This window comes from Pseudorasbora parva, chromosome 17 (assembly GCF_024679245.1).
Source record: "Pseudorasbora parva isolate DD20220531a chromosome 17, ASM2467924v1, whole genome shotgun sequence".
NCBI classification, from domain to species: Eukaryota; Metazoa; Chordata; class Actinopteri; order Cypriniformes; family Gobionidae; genus Pseudorasbora; species Pseudorasbora parva.
This window is the reverse complement of record NC_090188.1, coordinates 25788548-25802253: the sequence shown is the minus strand read 5'-3', so window position 1 is coordinate 25802253 and position 13706 is coordinate 25788548. Positions and strand designations below refer to the sequence as shown.

At 40.0% G+C, this 13706-nt stretch overlaps 1 protein-coding gene across 1 annotated transcript in view; it reads right to left on the bottom strand.

Moving 5' to 3' along the window:
- The window catches only part of macrod2 (mono-ADP ribosylhydrolase 2), a 667187-nt gene that overhangs the window by 273849 nt on the left and 379632 nt on the right, over positions 1–13706 (bottom strand). The window lies entirely within an intron of this gene.

The window sequence follows — 13706 nt, the reverse complement described above, 5'->3', positions numbered from 1 at the left end:
TTAGAAAGACTGAACACAAACAAAATGCCCCCATAAAGAAAATCTTATTCTGCAAAATACAAACAGCATGTAGTAAAACATGAAGCGGAGAACGATTCTCACAGCGTTCGTCTCGCGTGGCAGAGCCTCTCCCGGCAGAGAGTTCAAGCCTCTGTGGACTCGTTCCTTCAGCTCTGGCCATCTTGCTTACAGTCCGCAAGTAGATTTCTTTTTCTTCTTCATCACAATTAAAGTAACCTCTGCTTTTCGCCAGTCCCTTACAAGTTTCTCACTCACTTCAAACTTTCTTTCTTCTGCTCGGGTTATGCAGTGAAGCGGGCACGAGCGAGTGCACGCGAGCAGGTGGTCGCATGCGCGCGCGGGTGCTCGCGTGCTCGCATCCGCGCGGCTCCAGCTCTGCCCTAATGCGACTTATAGTCCAGTGCGACTTATATATGTTTTTTTCCGCGTCATGACGCATTTTTTGACTGATGCGACTTATACTCCGGAGCGACTTATAGTCCGGAAAATACGGTATTTGTCGCACAGAGCGACGTGCGCTGGGTTGCCGTGACGATCCGCGCTGTCACGCCCGGCAGCTTAATCTATATTTGTCCAGATATGCAAACGCTTTCACTAAGAGCCCGAAAATATGCAGTTTAGTGCATGTCTGTGACCACAAATAAAACGGAGAAGACGTGGCTCTTGATTCTTGTTGATATTTCATTAAAAATATTGTTCATTAGCCTACAGATTGGTTATTTTGCACTCCTGACATAAATTAGATAGTCAACGCTTGCAGGTTCGGCGTGCGATTCCTCAGGTAAATTTTACTTTACTGAGCCTTTGTAGCAAAGGCTTCCACAGACGGCGCCCGCTTACAGCTCGCTCGGCGCCCTTACGTTACTTCGTATCAGCATAACACCTAGCTTTCCTCCTTGACTTTTCCACACACCGCTTCCAAAACTTCCCCACCATGTCTCTACAACAATGATGGAAGACGAGCCTGACAGAAGTGACTGTCTCATGCATATTAACTACATTATCTTGTATGCATACTACAGTGCAGTGATTGGACTGAATGAGCTTTATGTCATGAATATATATCGAGAATGGCTCGGAGCGGTCGACGTCAGCATGTCCCCAGCAGCCCATACTTGGGCTGAAAAGCACACGCTGACGTCAGATTCCGTGACGTTGCTCCAACTATTTTTCACATATGAATACAATTAATGAGTACCCTTAGTGTTTTCAATGATGTGCAGCCGATACATATCTCTTTACATCTCAAAAAAAGTGTTTTGGGGTTTCATGACCCTTTAAATAACTATTTTAATAACAATATAGACTGCCAAAATATTCTTTAGCCAATCTCAAAATTAACATTTATATTTCATACTATTATTGTACATTATAATATTAATTGTAATAACAATAGAGATATAAAATGAAAAGCGAATATTAATATTGTATGATTAAAGAGGACTGATTTTAAATGTTATCTTTTTAAGGGAAGACACCTGTAGTTTTAAATTGCATTACATATCTTTAAAGGCTGTTTTAACTCTAATATGTCAACAAAACGAAACAATAATTTTGAACCTAGCTTTTGTTTTGGAAATGTCTGTCAATTATGTTAATGTTTAATGTTCCTTAATGTAATCAACCAACTGGGGATGGATGATTGTACCTTTTAGTTAATTTAATTCACCCAGGGTGTCTTGCCTCAAATTACTGAGAAAAGATAGAATTTTCAAGCCATTTATCACTTATAGGATAACATTAAACGGTTACACTTTATTTTAAAGTTTTTCCTTGTGTAATTATACATTTAAGCACTGAGAAAAAAAGTATTAACTATATGTACTTATACATGAATAGGATTAGGGTTGTTGTTTAGGAGTTGCATGTAACTATGCATAATATATAGTTTTAACTATATTAAGCATCATACATTAAACTAATTATCAGCTTATCTATATCGACCAGACAATTAACATCTGTACTCTATATTTTAGAGCAAACAGAATATAGAGGGACTGTCTGTAGCTAAAAAACGGTCGAGGATTGGACACGGATCTACCTGAAACAAACATGAGTATAGTCGATCACTCTAGCACCTGAAATCAACCATCACGAGCCTGAACGGCAATCAAACGTGCGGTTGTGTCTAAGCTTGCGTAGCTAGGCAACAGAGGGATACAGTGAAAACGGGAACACGGCTTTCAGCTGTTGCTAGGAAACCACTGGAGAGTTTTAGAGCTTGTAAACGGAGAGCTGGCTGGATCAGACTCTAATAGTCTAGGTTTGATGGAGCCGCACATACAGGGAGATGAGGGATCGTGAAGAGGCAGTGTGCTTCATCCCCCAAACACGGCATGTGTCAAATCCAACCAGGCTGGAGGTTGTCTGGTGTGTAAGAATATATAACAGCCTGGAGAGAGAGAGGGAGAAGAGGAATAAGGATATCCTATATAGCACATCATTTGCATAAGAAGCGGCATCTAAATAATTGAGCGATGAGGGACAGAACTGGGTGATTTGATGCCTGGCAGCTAAATCTATTAGTATGAAGCAGGAGTGTGGTGGTAAAGGAGGAGAGACGAGGAACGCTGGAGATCCAGCAGAACTCAGTGTCTTGGAGAAGAAAGGTGCTGGAGGTAAGGCAAGTCATATGCCCTTAAACTGAGAGAGACAAAGAGAGACTGCAAGAAAGAGTGAGAAAAGATAAAACACATATCTGAAGTGAAAGACAGACAAACTCGAGGGGCCAAGGCCCAAAGCAAAAGTAGAATCGCTGAGGGAGAACATCTCGTATCATTTTCCCAATTCATATCTGCAAACATCCACATTCTTACAGCTTTGAGTGACTCACTCACATTGTTTCACAATAGTACCACAAAAGCATGAGACACAGAAAGAGTATGTGCAACAAAAACAGCCTCACAGTAGTTAGAAAGGCCATTCAGAAGGGCAAACGGCTCAGATCCGGTATTGAGCGCAATTCACAGAGGACGCGTAGAATCTTTGCCGTTCATTAACAAGTCATCTGCTACGGAGAGATAATTCGGTACTAATAGAATCAAGTGTGCAGACGTGAGACAATCAAAGGTTCATGTCAAGGACACACGGAGAGAAGCAGTACAGAAGACACAATTGATCGGAGATGTTCATATGCCACAGTCACTGCTCGCAATTACAAGTAGTTTTTCTTCACCCAAAAACACTGAAATGAAACAAATGGAATCAAGTGAGCTTAGACCTTAAAAAGGAGGGGTTATCGATTCAGTTAGCTTGAGAGTGGAAAAGGCCAGGAAAGGAACAGAAGGAATATGTCATCTGCCATTGGTGACCTCAGATGTTAATGCTACCTAATAATTTGACTTTTTTTTTTCTGAACACTTTTATACTACAAGGTTAAATCACCAAATCGATCGTAAAGATTGTTACAACCAAAATTATGTACTTTGTGCTGCATTCAGAGAAGGGCCATATAAGGCCATACGAGAGGACATATGAAGAAAGTAAAACCCCTAGTATTCTAAGGCCCCTGCAGCTTAAGGTTGTACTACAAAACACTACAGCTACATAAAACACACTATTCCTCTAAAATCCCCAGACAGTTTTTACAAAGATCTAAATGATAAGGAAAAAAGTGCCAAATTTAAGTATTTTATTTTGTGTATATACAGTGGGTACGGAAAGTACTCAGACCCCCTTACATTTTTCACTCTTTGTTTTATTGCAGCCATTTGCTAAAATCATTTAAGTTCATTTTTGTCTCATTAATGTACACACAGCACCCAAGTACTGACAGGAAAACACAGAATTGTTGACATTTTTGCAGATTTATTAAAAAAGAAAAACTAAAATATCACATGGTCCTAAATATTCACACCCTTTGCTGTGACACTTGTATATTTAACTCAGGTGCTGTCCATTTCTTCTGATCATCCTTGAGATGTTGAGATGGTTCTATACTTTGAGTCCAGCTGTGTATAAGGTCTATATAAGACCTTACAGCTTACAGTGCATGTCAGAGCAAATGAGAATCATGAGGTCAAAGGAACTGGCTGAAGAGCTCAGAGAAAGAATTGTGGCACAACACAGATCTGGCCAATGTAAAAAAAATAAAAAAAAATAAAAAATCTGCTGCACTTAAGGTTCCTAGGAGTACAGTGGCCTCCATAATCCTTAAATGGAAGACGTTAGGGAAGACCAGAACCCTTCCAAGAGCTGGCCGTCCGGCCAAACGGAGCTATTGGGGGAGAAGAGCCTTGGTGAGAGGTAAAGAAGAACCCAAAGATCACTGTGGCTGAGCTCCAGAGATCCAGTCGGGAGATGGGAGAAAGTTGTAGAAAGTCAACCATCCCTGCAGCCCTACACCAGTCGGGGTTTTATGGCAGACTGGCCAGATTGAAGCCTATCCTCGGTGCAAGAAAGCCTGCATGGAGTTTGCTAAAAACACCTGAATAACTCCAAGATGGTGAGAAATAAGATTTTCTGGTCTGATGAGACCAATATAGAACATTTTGGCCTTAATCCTAAACCAGGCACTGCTCTTCACCTGTCCAATACAGTCCCAACAGTGAAGTGTGGTGGTGGCAGCATCATGCTGTGGGGGTGTTTTTCAGCTGCAGGGTCAGAATGACTGGTTGCAATCGAGTAAAAGATGAAGTACCTAAATACGCTAGACGAAAACTATCTCCAGAGTGCCCAAGACCTCAGACTGGGCCAAATGTTCACCTTACAACAAGACAATGACCCTAAGCACACAGCTAAAATAATGAAGGAGTGGCTTCACAACAACTCTATGACTGTTCTTGAATGGCCCAGCCAGAGCCCTGACTTAAACCAAATTGAACATCTCTGGAGAGACCTGAAAATGGCTGTCCACAAACGTTTACCATCCAATCTGAAAGAACTGGAGAGGATTTGCAATGAGGAATGGCAGAGGATCCCCAAATCCAAGTGTGCTTCTACCAAATACTGAGCAAATGGTCTGAATACTTAGGACCATGTGATAATACAGTGTTTTTTTTGTTGTTGTTTTTTTTAAATAGTTTTTCTGTTAATATGGGGTTCTGTGTGTTCATTAATGAGAAGAATTTTTTTTAAAGGGATCTAAATACTTTCCGTGCCCACTTTATATATGTTCTCATCCATCTCTTTCACATACACATTTGGTTGATTTCCTGTGGTCACTCAACGGAATACCATTGTAATATATATTTTGTAAAATACATTAACAAAGTATAAGTATATTTCCCAGTGATTTATGTATAGTTAATAATAATAATTAATAATAATAATAATAAAAATAATAATAATAATAATAATAATAATAATAATAATAATAATAATAATACAATACAAACATAGATTCTACATATTGGCTAGTTGGTCTTTAAAAAAAAAAAAAAAAAAAAAAAAACATACATGCATTCTTAGCCACTTCAATGTTGTTACAGGCCTGAAAAAGGCAAAGAGGGCTGGTATCAGTTGAGTGGCCATACGCAAGCAACCAACTGTGTATGTAAAAGAGAGAAAGAGAAGATGGGAAGATGGGCCAAAATTTCACAAAAGTGTGTCACCGCAACCTGTCAACATCAACACTCAGAATGTGTGAAGCTCAAGAACTCCACTAGCACAATGCTACCCATCTGTCCTTAATGCTTCATCTTTACAAGGGTTGTGTGGTAGGGAGGGAGGGAGTGTTTCATCAGCTTCGCATACAGCATTCAGCATGCAAGGGTCACCGTGCAAATAGAAACAGTGCAGCAATTAAAGAAGAGACTGAACACGGGTAATTTGTCTCTCAGAGTTGTGACACCTCTCTGGGTAAACTTTGGGGCGTCTTCAAAAAGCTTCACCTGAAAACTTGCTCGCCTCTCGCTCTGCGTCAATCGCGGCAACAGAATTAATTAGATCACTTCTGTTGAGGAAGCATAGTCAAATATTAATCATAATCACACTCAAGTCAAAGTGCAAAGAGGTCTTTCTGCCTCATTGTCTCCATGAGTCTTAAAGCGTGGTGATATGAATATACATAACAATGGCCCTGCTTTGAATCATAACAAGTCTGTTAGCGGCATGCCCTAGGAAGCCTTCCTAAGAGCTCAGAGCGGGGCTTATTTGCATATATTCATATTTAATTTTTCATAGGGGAGACAGGAGCTTGATGTGGCCTAATGCAGCTTTTGACACTTTTGCGGGCCTGTAATTACGCTCCTGCCCCCCTTCCACCCCAACCTCCTCCTTATCCAGATTCTCCCAATTAATCGCTTACGCAAATAGATCCTCCAGTGGGCAGAGGGTCACCCAGAATGCCGTGCATACACAACAACTGTCTCATTTCAAAGTTTCATATTAAGAACTTAAAAAAAAGATACTTCCACTTTATGACATCAAATATTAACTAATGTTTAAATTAAGAGACTGGCTAACTGGTGGCCGCTAAGGTGTCATGAGCACTTAAACTTGTTCCAGTGTGGTTGCTAGGGTGTCAAAAGTGTTTACCAATGTATTCTGAGTGTTGCTATGTGCTTGATAAAGCATAAAAGGTGGTTGTCAAATAGTTCTGCTATATAATATACATCTGACCCAGGCTTTTTCTTTGTGGCCAGAAAGGACAGAGACTTAAGGCCCTGTATCGATTACTGTGCTCTCAACAAGATAACAGTCAAGTTCAGAAATTAACTTTCTCTTGTACCCACTGTGCTGGAACATCTCCGTGGTGCCACTGGGTTCACCAAGTTGGACCTCTGTAGTGTGTATAACCTCATCCAGATATGTGAGGGGGACAAATGGAAGACTGCCTTTGTGACCCCTACTGTCCACTATGAGTACCTCGTGATGCCATATGGATTGGCTAACACCCCCTCTGTATTCCAGGACTTCATACATGAGGTGCTCTGGAAGTGTATTCACAGGTTTGTGCTAGTCTACATTGATGACATCTTGATCTACTCCCGGAGCCTGGCTGTACATCACCATGATGTTGCGGAGGTCCTGAAATACCTGAGGAAGTTCAATTTGTTCATGAAAGCAGAGACATTTTCCTTACATCAATCCTCAGTGCAGTTCCTTTGGTACAACATTGACTGCAGTGGCATCCGAATGGACGAGGGGAAGGTGGATACCATCTGGTCCTGGCCCACTCGCACAACCATCAAAGAGCTCAAAAGGTTTTTAGGCTTTGACAATTTCTATCACTGATTCATCCAAGGTTACAGTTCCCTCTCCAGCCCACTTACTTCTCTCCTACATCACAAGCCCAAGTCTCTGTCCTGGTCACCAGCTGCCAAGGAGGCGTTTGAAGCCTTCAAGTCTGGCTTTACCATCGCTACCCTCCTAGTCCATCCCTGGATCCAGAGCTGCCCTTTGTCATGGAGGTGGACACCTTGACCACCGGAGTGGAGGCGGTATTGTCTCAACAACTGGGAGAGTGGAGGCATTGGTTGGAGGGCGCTCACTATCCCTTCCTAGTCATCACGGACCACAAGAACCTACAATACCTTTGAGAAGCTAAACACTGAACCCTCGCCAGAGCATTATTCTTCACGCGGTTCAATTTCACCATTTCCTATCGACCAAATTTCTTAACCGCAACAGCCCTACGCACATGGGTACCCAGAAACCACATTCGAGAACCAAACCTGCTTGAAACTTTCCATGCCTCTCATCCTGACAGACCAGCACCACGAGGAAGAGGATGCCCACCACGACGTCAAGGTCCTCGGCCCTCAATAGCAGGACAATATCGTGGACAACCAAGCCAGGCTCCACCCTCTCCCAGTCACAGCACAGTCTATCACCAGAGTACTGATCACACACACCTGCACGTCATCATCAATCACTACCAGTACTTAAGCACTCTTTATTCAGTCATTCACTGACCAGTCTCGTTTGCAAATAGCACTAGCTTATGCTTACCTCAAGAACTCACCTGTGTTACCTACCTACATTCTGCTCAGATGGAGTTCTCAGCGATATCTACCAACAAGAGTACAGTATCATTCCTGTTATCTCTTTCCTTCATCTGCCATTGCACTTACCTGCCCCACTCTGGCTGCTCAATAAAGACTCAGTTAACTTACCAACTGTTCTCTGAGGCAAGCCCATTTGTAACAAATACATGCAGCCTTATTTTTTTAAAATTCAAATACATTTTTAATTGAAATCTAAGGTATAGTTTCATCATCTGCCAGGTGAATGTTTAATCAGTATTCAAATGAAAGTATCTGCATGTGTAGAGCACAGTGTAGAACAATTTACAGTACAAAACACTTTTTAAATTTAAAGGATTTTAAGGATTTGTTCAAATTGTGTAGTAACAGTGATGTTTGCCTTAGCAAATTCCACTTATACTAGTTAAACACACTGGATTAGTGCTTAATCAGCACACTAATAAAACCTCTCTATTAAAAGGAACGCTGAGTGTTTAGTCTCTCAACGTGGAATGTTGTAAGGATAGCTTTTAAATATGATGAAAACAGCAAAACATAACAGCTGGTCACAAACTAAGAGAGTCAGCCAGTGGACAAAACTAAAGTAAAAAAAATCTTGTCTGAATATATGTACTAATGCACAAAACACACACACACACACACACACACACACACACACACACACACACACACACACACACACACACACACACACACACTTAATTAAGCAAATATAAGGGATTTATTTTTTGTATCGAAGTATTCATTTTATAAACAAGAAAATGATTAATAACAAGAAAATAATTAATACAATTTAAAAATTATTAAATTGATAAAATAATAACTTGATATTAAACCTTTTCTTGTTTATAAAAAATATTAATTTGATACAAAAAATGTATTGCTTACGTAATGGCCAATGCCTTGGCAATACTGTACAGGTCATACCAATAAAGCTATTTGAAATTTGATTGAAATTTGAGACAGAGCAAGAGAGAAAGAGAATACAATACCATCTGTTCAAAATCAATATACAGGGCTTGCGATGATGCTGAAACTATGGGTCCATGTCTCACACTTGAGGCGCAGAGGTTAAGTGACAGCTGAGAGCAGACGCGTGTATCTGGTGTGTGGCAACATTAATCCTTCAGTAAACCCTCCGAGTATGTACACACAAACCCGTGCAGGGCCATTTCTCACATGACGGGCTCTGAGTCACAGCTACTGCCGTCAGCTGGAACTGCTGTTATTCTCACCTGAGTGCCACAACTGTGAGCTGTTAAAGTTGGCTGAAAAATGAGGGAATTATGGTAAAAACAAGATGTACAGAATATTAAAATACCATGCGCTATGCTCCAAGACCATTTAACGTGATTGTTTTTGTGCATATTTTGACCCTGAATATTTTACACTGAATTTTTACTACATGCAAATATTATATAAAATAAACCTTGACTATTCGATTCAAAAGAACCTTCAGTTTGCTAGTGCCATGTTCAGCGGTTTTAGTTACAAGAAAGCTCTCATTACAAGATTTTATATTTCCAGGTCTGTACATTTAAACCTTCCCGATTCTTCCAGGCTATTGTAGATTGATGCACATATTGCCGACTAAAACAACAAGGCTTTGGATTAATACTGGGATTTTCTGCCCCTGACCGTGGGAACCCTACAACTCCTTTCTATGTTTCTCTACCTGTTCCGACTTCCACTCAACCAAAAAGGCTGATGCCCCAAACAGATGCCAGCTAATGTGTTTGTCTGAGACAGGGGCCTCATTCGCCACAGCAGATGGAGAGAGAGCAGCAGAGTTATCTTCTCTAGCCCCTAAAGGCAGCAAACCTCTCTAATGGGAAAAATAAGGTTGTTTAATTGAAGTTTATTTTGCAGTGTGACTGGTTTTATTGAGTACCATTTTTCTTGTTAATGAGCCTGTAATGTGAATGCTGATATCGTAAAGAGTGGCCTCGCGGAGTTCAAGTTTCTGCTTTTAAAAGCTTCTGGACAGCAAACAACTCCCTACCTTTGTGTATTTTTAGGGACTGTAATGGACAATTTTGCAAACATACACATGCATTCCGTACAGGGATGTGACAATTATGATAACCAGCGCTGCGCACAGACTGATGGGAAACTAATGCCACACATTTCAGAGGCAAGCCGTGGGCACGGCGCTGCCAAGGCATTACTAGAGACTAATGCTTCCCGCTACCAGTCTGGACATGCAGTAAAGTGAATGTCAAACCCGATTTTAATATGCATTCCTCAGTTGATGCACACCACCTATTATAAACTAACAACTGTTCCTTTCCTTTCCCCCGGTACTCAACCATCCATGGTTATAAGCATAGGCAGAGCGTGACGGCTGTGAGCACAACTTTGCTTAAAACTGTTGGACGGATTCTGCATACAAATCTGTAAAGGGAAGAAGTCTACAGGCTAAAAAACGCGATTTTGTGAAAGTAACCCTATTTAGGCAAACGTTTCCTTCGGTTTTGCTGGCTGAAGCGTACCTGATTTGTGATGCGTTACATTACGTGGCATCGCAGGGGTGTGGAATTTCAAGGTGAAACACAGCTGGTCCCTCATTTCACCTTTCGAAACCTTTTAAAAGACTTTCTCCAGAGAGCCTCAACCTGATAATGATTCCATTATGGGATTACAGTGCTATCAACTCTGAAAATGTGGCCTCCATCACAAAGACACTGTATCTGGTTTCATCTCCGACATCCAATAATCAGACTCTGACACAGGCCTTGAACTGTCAGTATCCATCAGATCTAAAGCTGCGGAATTATAGTCATCAAACTGTCTTAATAAAAACTGATAGACACACACAGAACAATGATAATATTATGCCAGTCTCATTACACAAAGAGAGATCATCCAGTCTAGAGTACAAAATTGCTTATTTATATCATTTGATCACAAATTGTGTTACTCTCGTAACTTAATACATCACATACAAAAGTAACATGACAAACAGGCATTTAAATTTTGACAAATCTCACTTTAACTGCAATGACTACATTGAGACTATAGGATGGTTTTCAGCTTGATTTAGTGAATTGTAACCACAGTCGGACACAATAAATTGGCTCTGTTGAAAAAAATAACTATATTTAGACATATAATAATCATATCAAATGATGTAACCATGTCAGTGTTTTGGTGTAGCTAGATACTATGAGGCACATTATCAGAACAACTTGTTAGGTTTGACATTTTGGGGGGAATATTGTCTCTATAAATTATATAGTATAATATATTAGTGCTATCAATAACACGTTAACGCATGTGATTAATTTAAAGTCCTTAACGTGTTAAAATGCAATTCGGGGGCGATGCTAGGATTTTCATTTTAGGGGGCTCAGCCTCCATTGAGGGTATGAAAAAAATGTTAACACTTTAGTTTAGGATCCAATTCTCACTATTAACTAGTAGCTTATTAGCATTCATATTAGGACAGCTGTTTATTATTACTTATAAATAACATATTAATGTCTTATTCTGCATGACCAATTGTACATCTCTTAATCATCCCCATGTATGTAGGCAGGTTTATAAATCACTGAGATTTTAAATGTGAGGTAGTTAGGGCGGTTGGGGGGGGGGGGGGGGTATGCTCCCCCCCAAAAAAATAGTTTTCTATTATCTAGATGTGCATTTTTAAATGTTCTGAAGGCCCAAAAATTAGATAACAATAGCTTGAAAACCATGTCAGTGGGCAGAAATGGCTGATATAGTTTTTTTCCCTTTTCATCAGTGAAGATGATATGGTTAACTGATATTTATAGGTTTTATTAATATTTTTTGTTGACTCGTTGTTTATTTACTGAAGGCTACCAGGAAAGCTTGGTAACTAAGTTTATTAAATTAATTAATAATATACACACATTCATTACTAATATTATGCCCAATACAGGCTTTTTTATTTACTGACGGCTACAAATGTAATTATATATTAATTTGCATTATGTAGCCTACACATTCATTATTAATCTTAGGCTATGTATATAATCCAATTTCTTGTTTGTTAATTACATTATGAATCACATTACATAGGCCTATATTCAAATCAAAATGGCAAAATTAGACAACATTGTACTGATTTGCCTGAATATCTTGCACTTGATGTTGAGTCACACTTCTAAAATTTGCGCTCAGCCACAGAGGCTTCTGTGTTAACATAAAGCCCGTCTACTCTGATTTGTTTTATTTTCTCAAATATTTGCAAATTTACGAGCGGTGACCAACCAGTGAGGCTCAGATGAACACTGACACTTCTGCTTCTGACGTGCGCTCTGCTCTGAGCCACTGCAGACTGAAGAACATGCTGATTAACGCAGACAAAAAAAACAAAAACAAAAAAAAAGTGACAAAGCTAAAGCCTCACGCCAGTTTCAGTTTCCAGTTTTAAAGAATAATACCATTTTTTTAGGGCCCATATTTTTCTAGTGACGCCCATGATTAACGCAAATAAATTACAGAAGTACGTGAAGCTGTGTCATTAATGTAATTTTCGCCACGCAGTTAGATGATCTTAGAACTTAGGAGTTGTCACAATAACACTGAGCATCTACAAGTACCTGTGATCCTGGTAGGAGGAAAAAATCTAAGTCTATGTGTCCACCAAAGCGGTTTTCCATGCAGTTGGCTGACGCTTTCAATTGTTTTCAGAACGCCATGAGTGCAACGAGGCTGTGAGACTCCCTCAGCGGCTAAATCATATATTGAACAGACACGTTCAGTTTTTAATTGTAGTGTCTGTTCTCTAACTGAACTGATTTTATGAAAATGAACGCAGTCGCGGTGGGAAAGTGATCAGTGATTCAGTAATCTAGTAGCCGTGGCTTTGCGAGTGGCCTCGTAGAGCAGCTAAGCATTCTGGGAATTGTTGTCTTTCATCCCCATGAGCCAAAAATAAATTTTCTGTCTTTTCTCAGTCTAGAAAGCCCCAAATTAAAAAAAAATAATTTCACATTTCTACTACATTAATGACCCAGTTTAAATACATCTTCCCAGCGCTGAAGTACTCCTTTAAATATGCAAATCTTATCCAATCCTAGCCGTGGGTGTAGTCTCCAGTGACACGCCCATCAAAACCCAGCATTCAGGAGAGAGCCTCAAAACCAGTGAAGAAAATAGCCTATTACTTATTAGTTATGATGTTTTTGAATGCAAAAGCCACACAAACGTCATTAGTTGACAACAACCTATACATTTTTTTCTACTGACAACAGACAAATATGTCAACTGATAAGAAAAGAAAGAATTGTGCAACGAAAAGAAGAAAAAAAATGGGTCCTGACACAGAGGCGTTGTCAACCAGCTCTGCTTCCACCTACAATTTTCTTGTCGACAGCTGTCACGATTGCAATGGTCCTGGTGAGAAAATGGAATTTTCGGTGATGTCAGAAGTAGATTTATGCTCCGTATTAACTCCCGTTAAGCATCCCAAAAAAAAAGACAGAGTTGATTCCGCTGACGACATTATTACTAAACTTTATGAGCTCATCAACGCTGAGTCTGATAAGCTGGAGTCGATGGTTGCGGTCAAGACTTCTCACATTGCCGGATTAAGAGAAAAGCTGAACTCCGCGTGTGAATGAGGTGAAGACCAAAGTTTCCCCAAGTCAAGTCATTGCTGTTGAAAGAGAGCAATCGAATCGAATGTTAGAATTTGAAATTACTCGGTGTGCCAGAAAATATAGAAATTACTGCCAGAACACGCTAATCATCTTCCGGATATGATCGATGCTGTTCATAGTGGAGGTT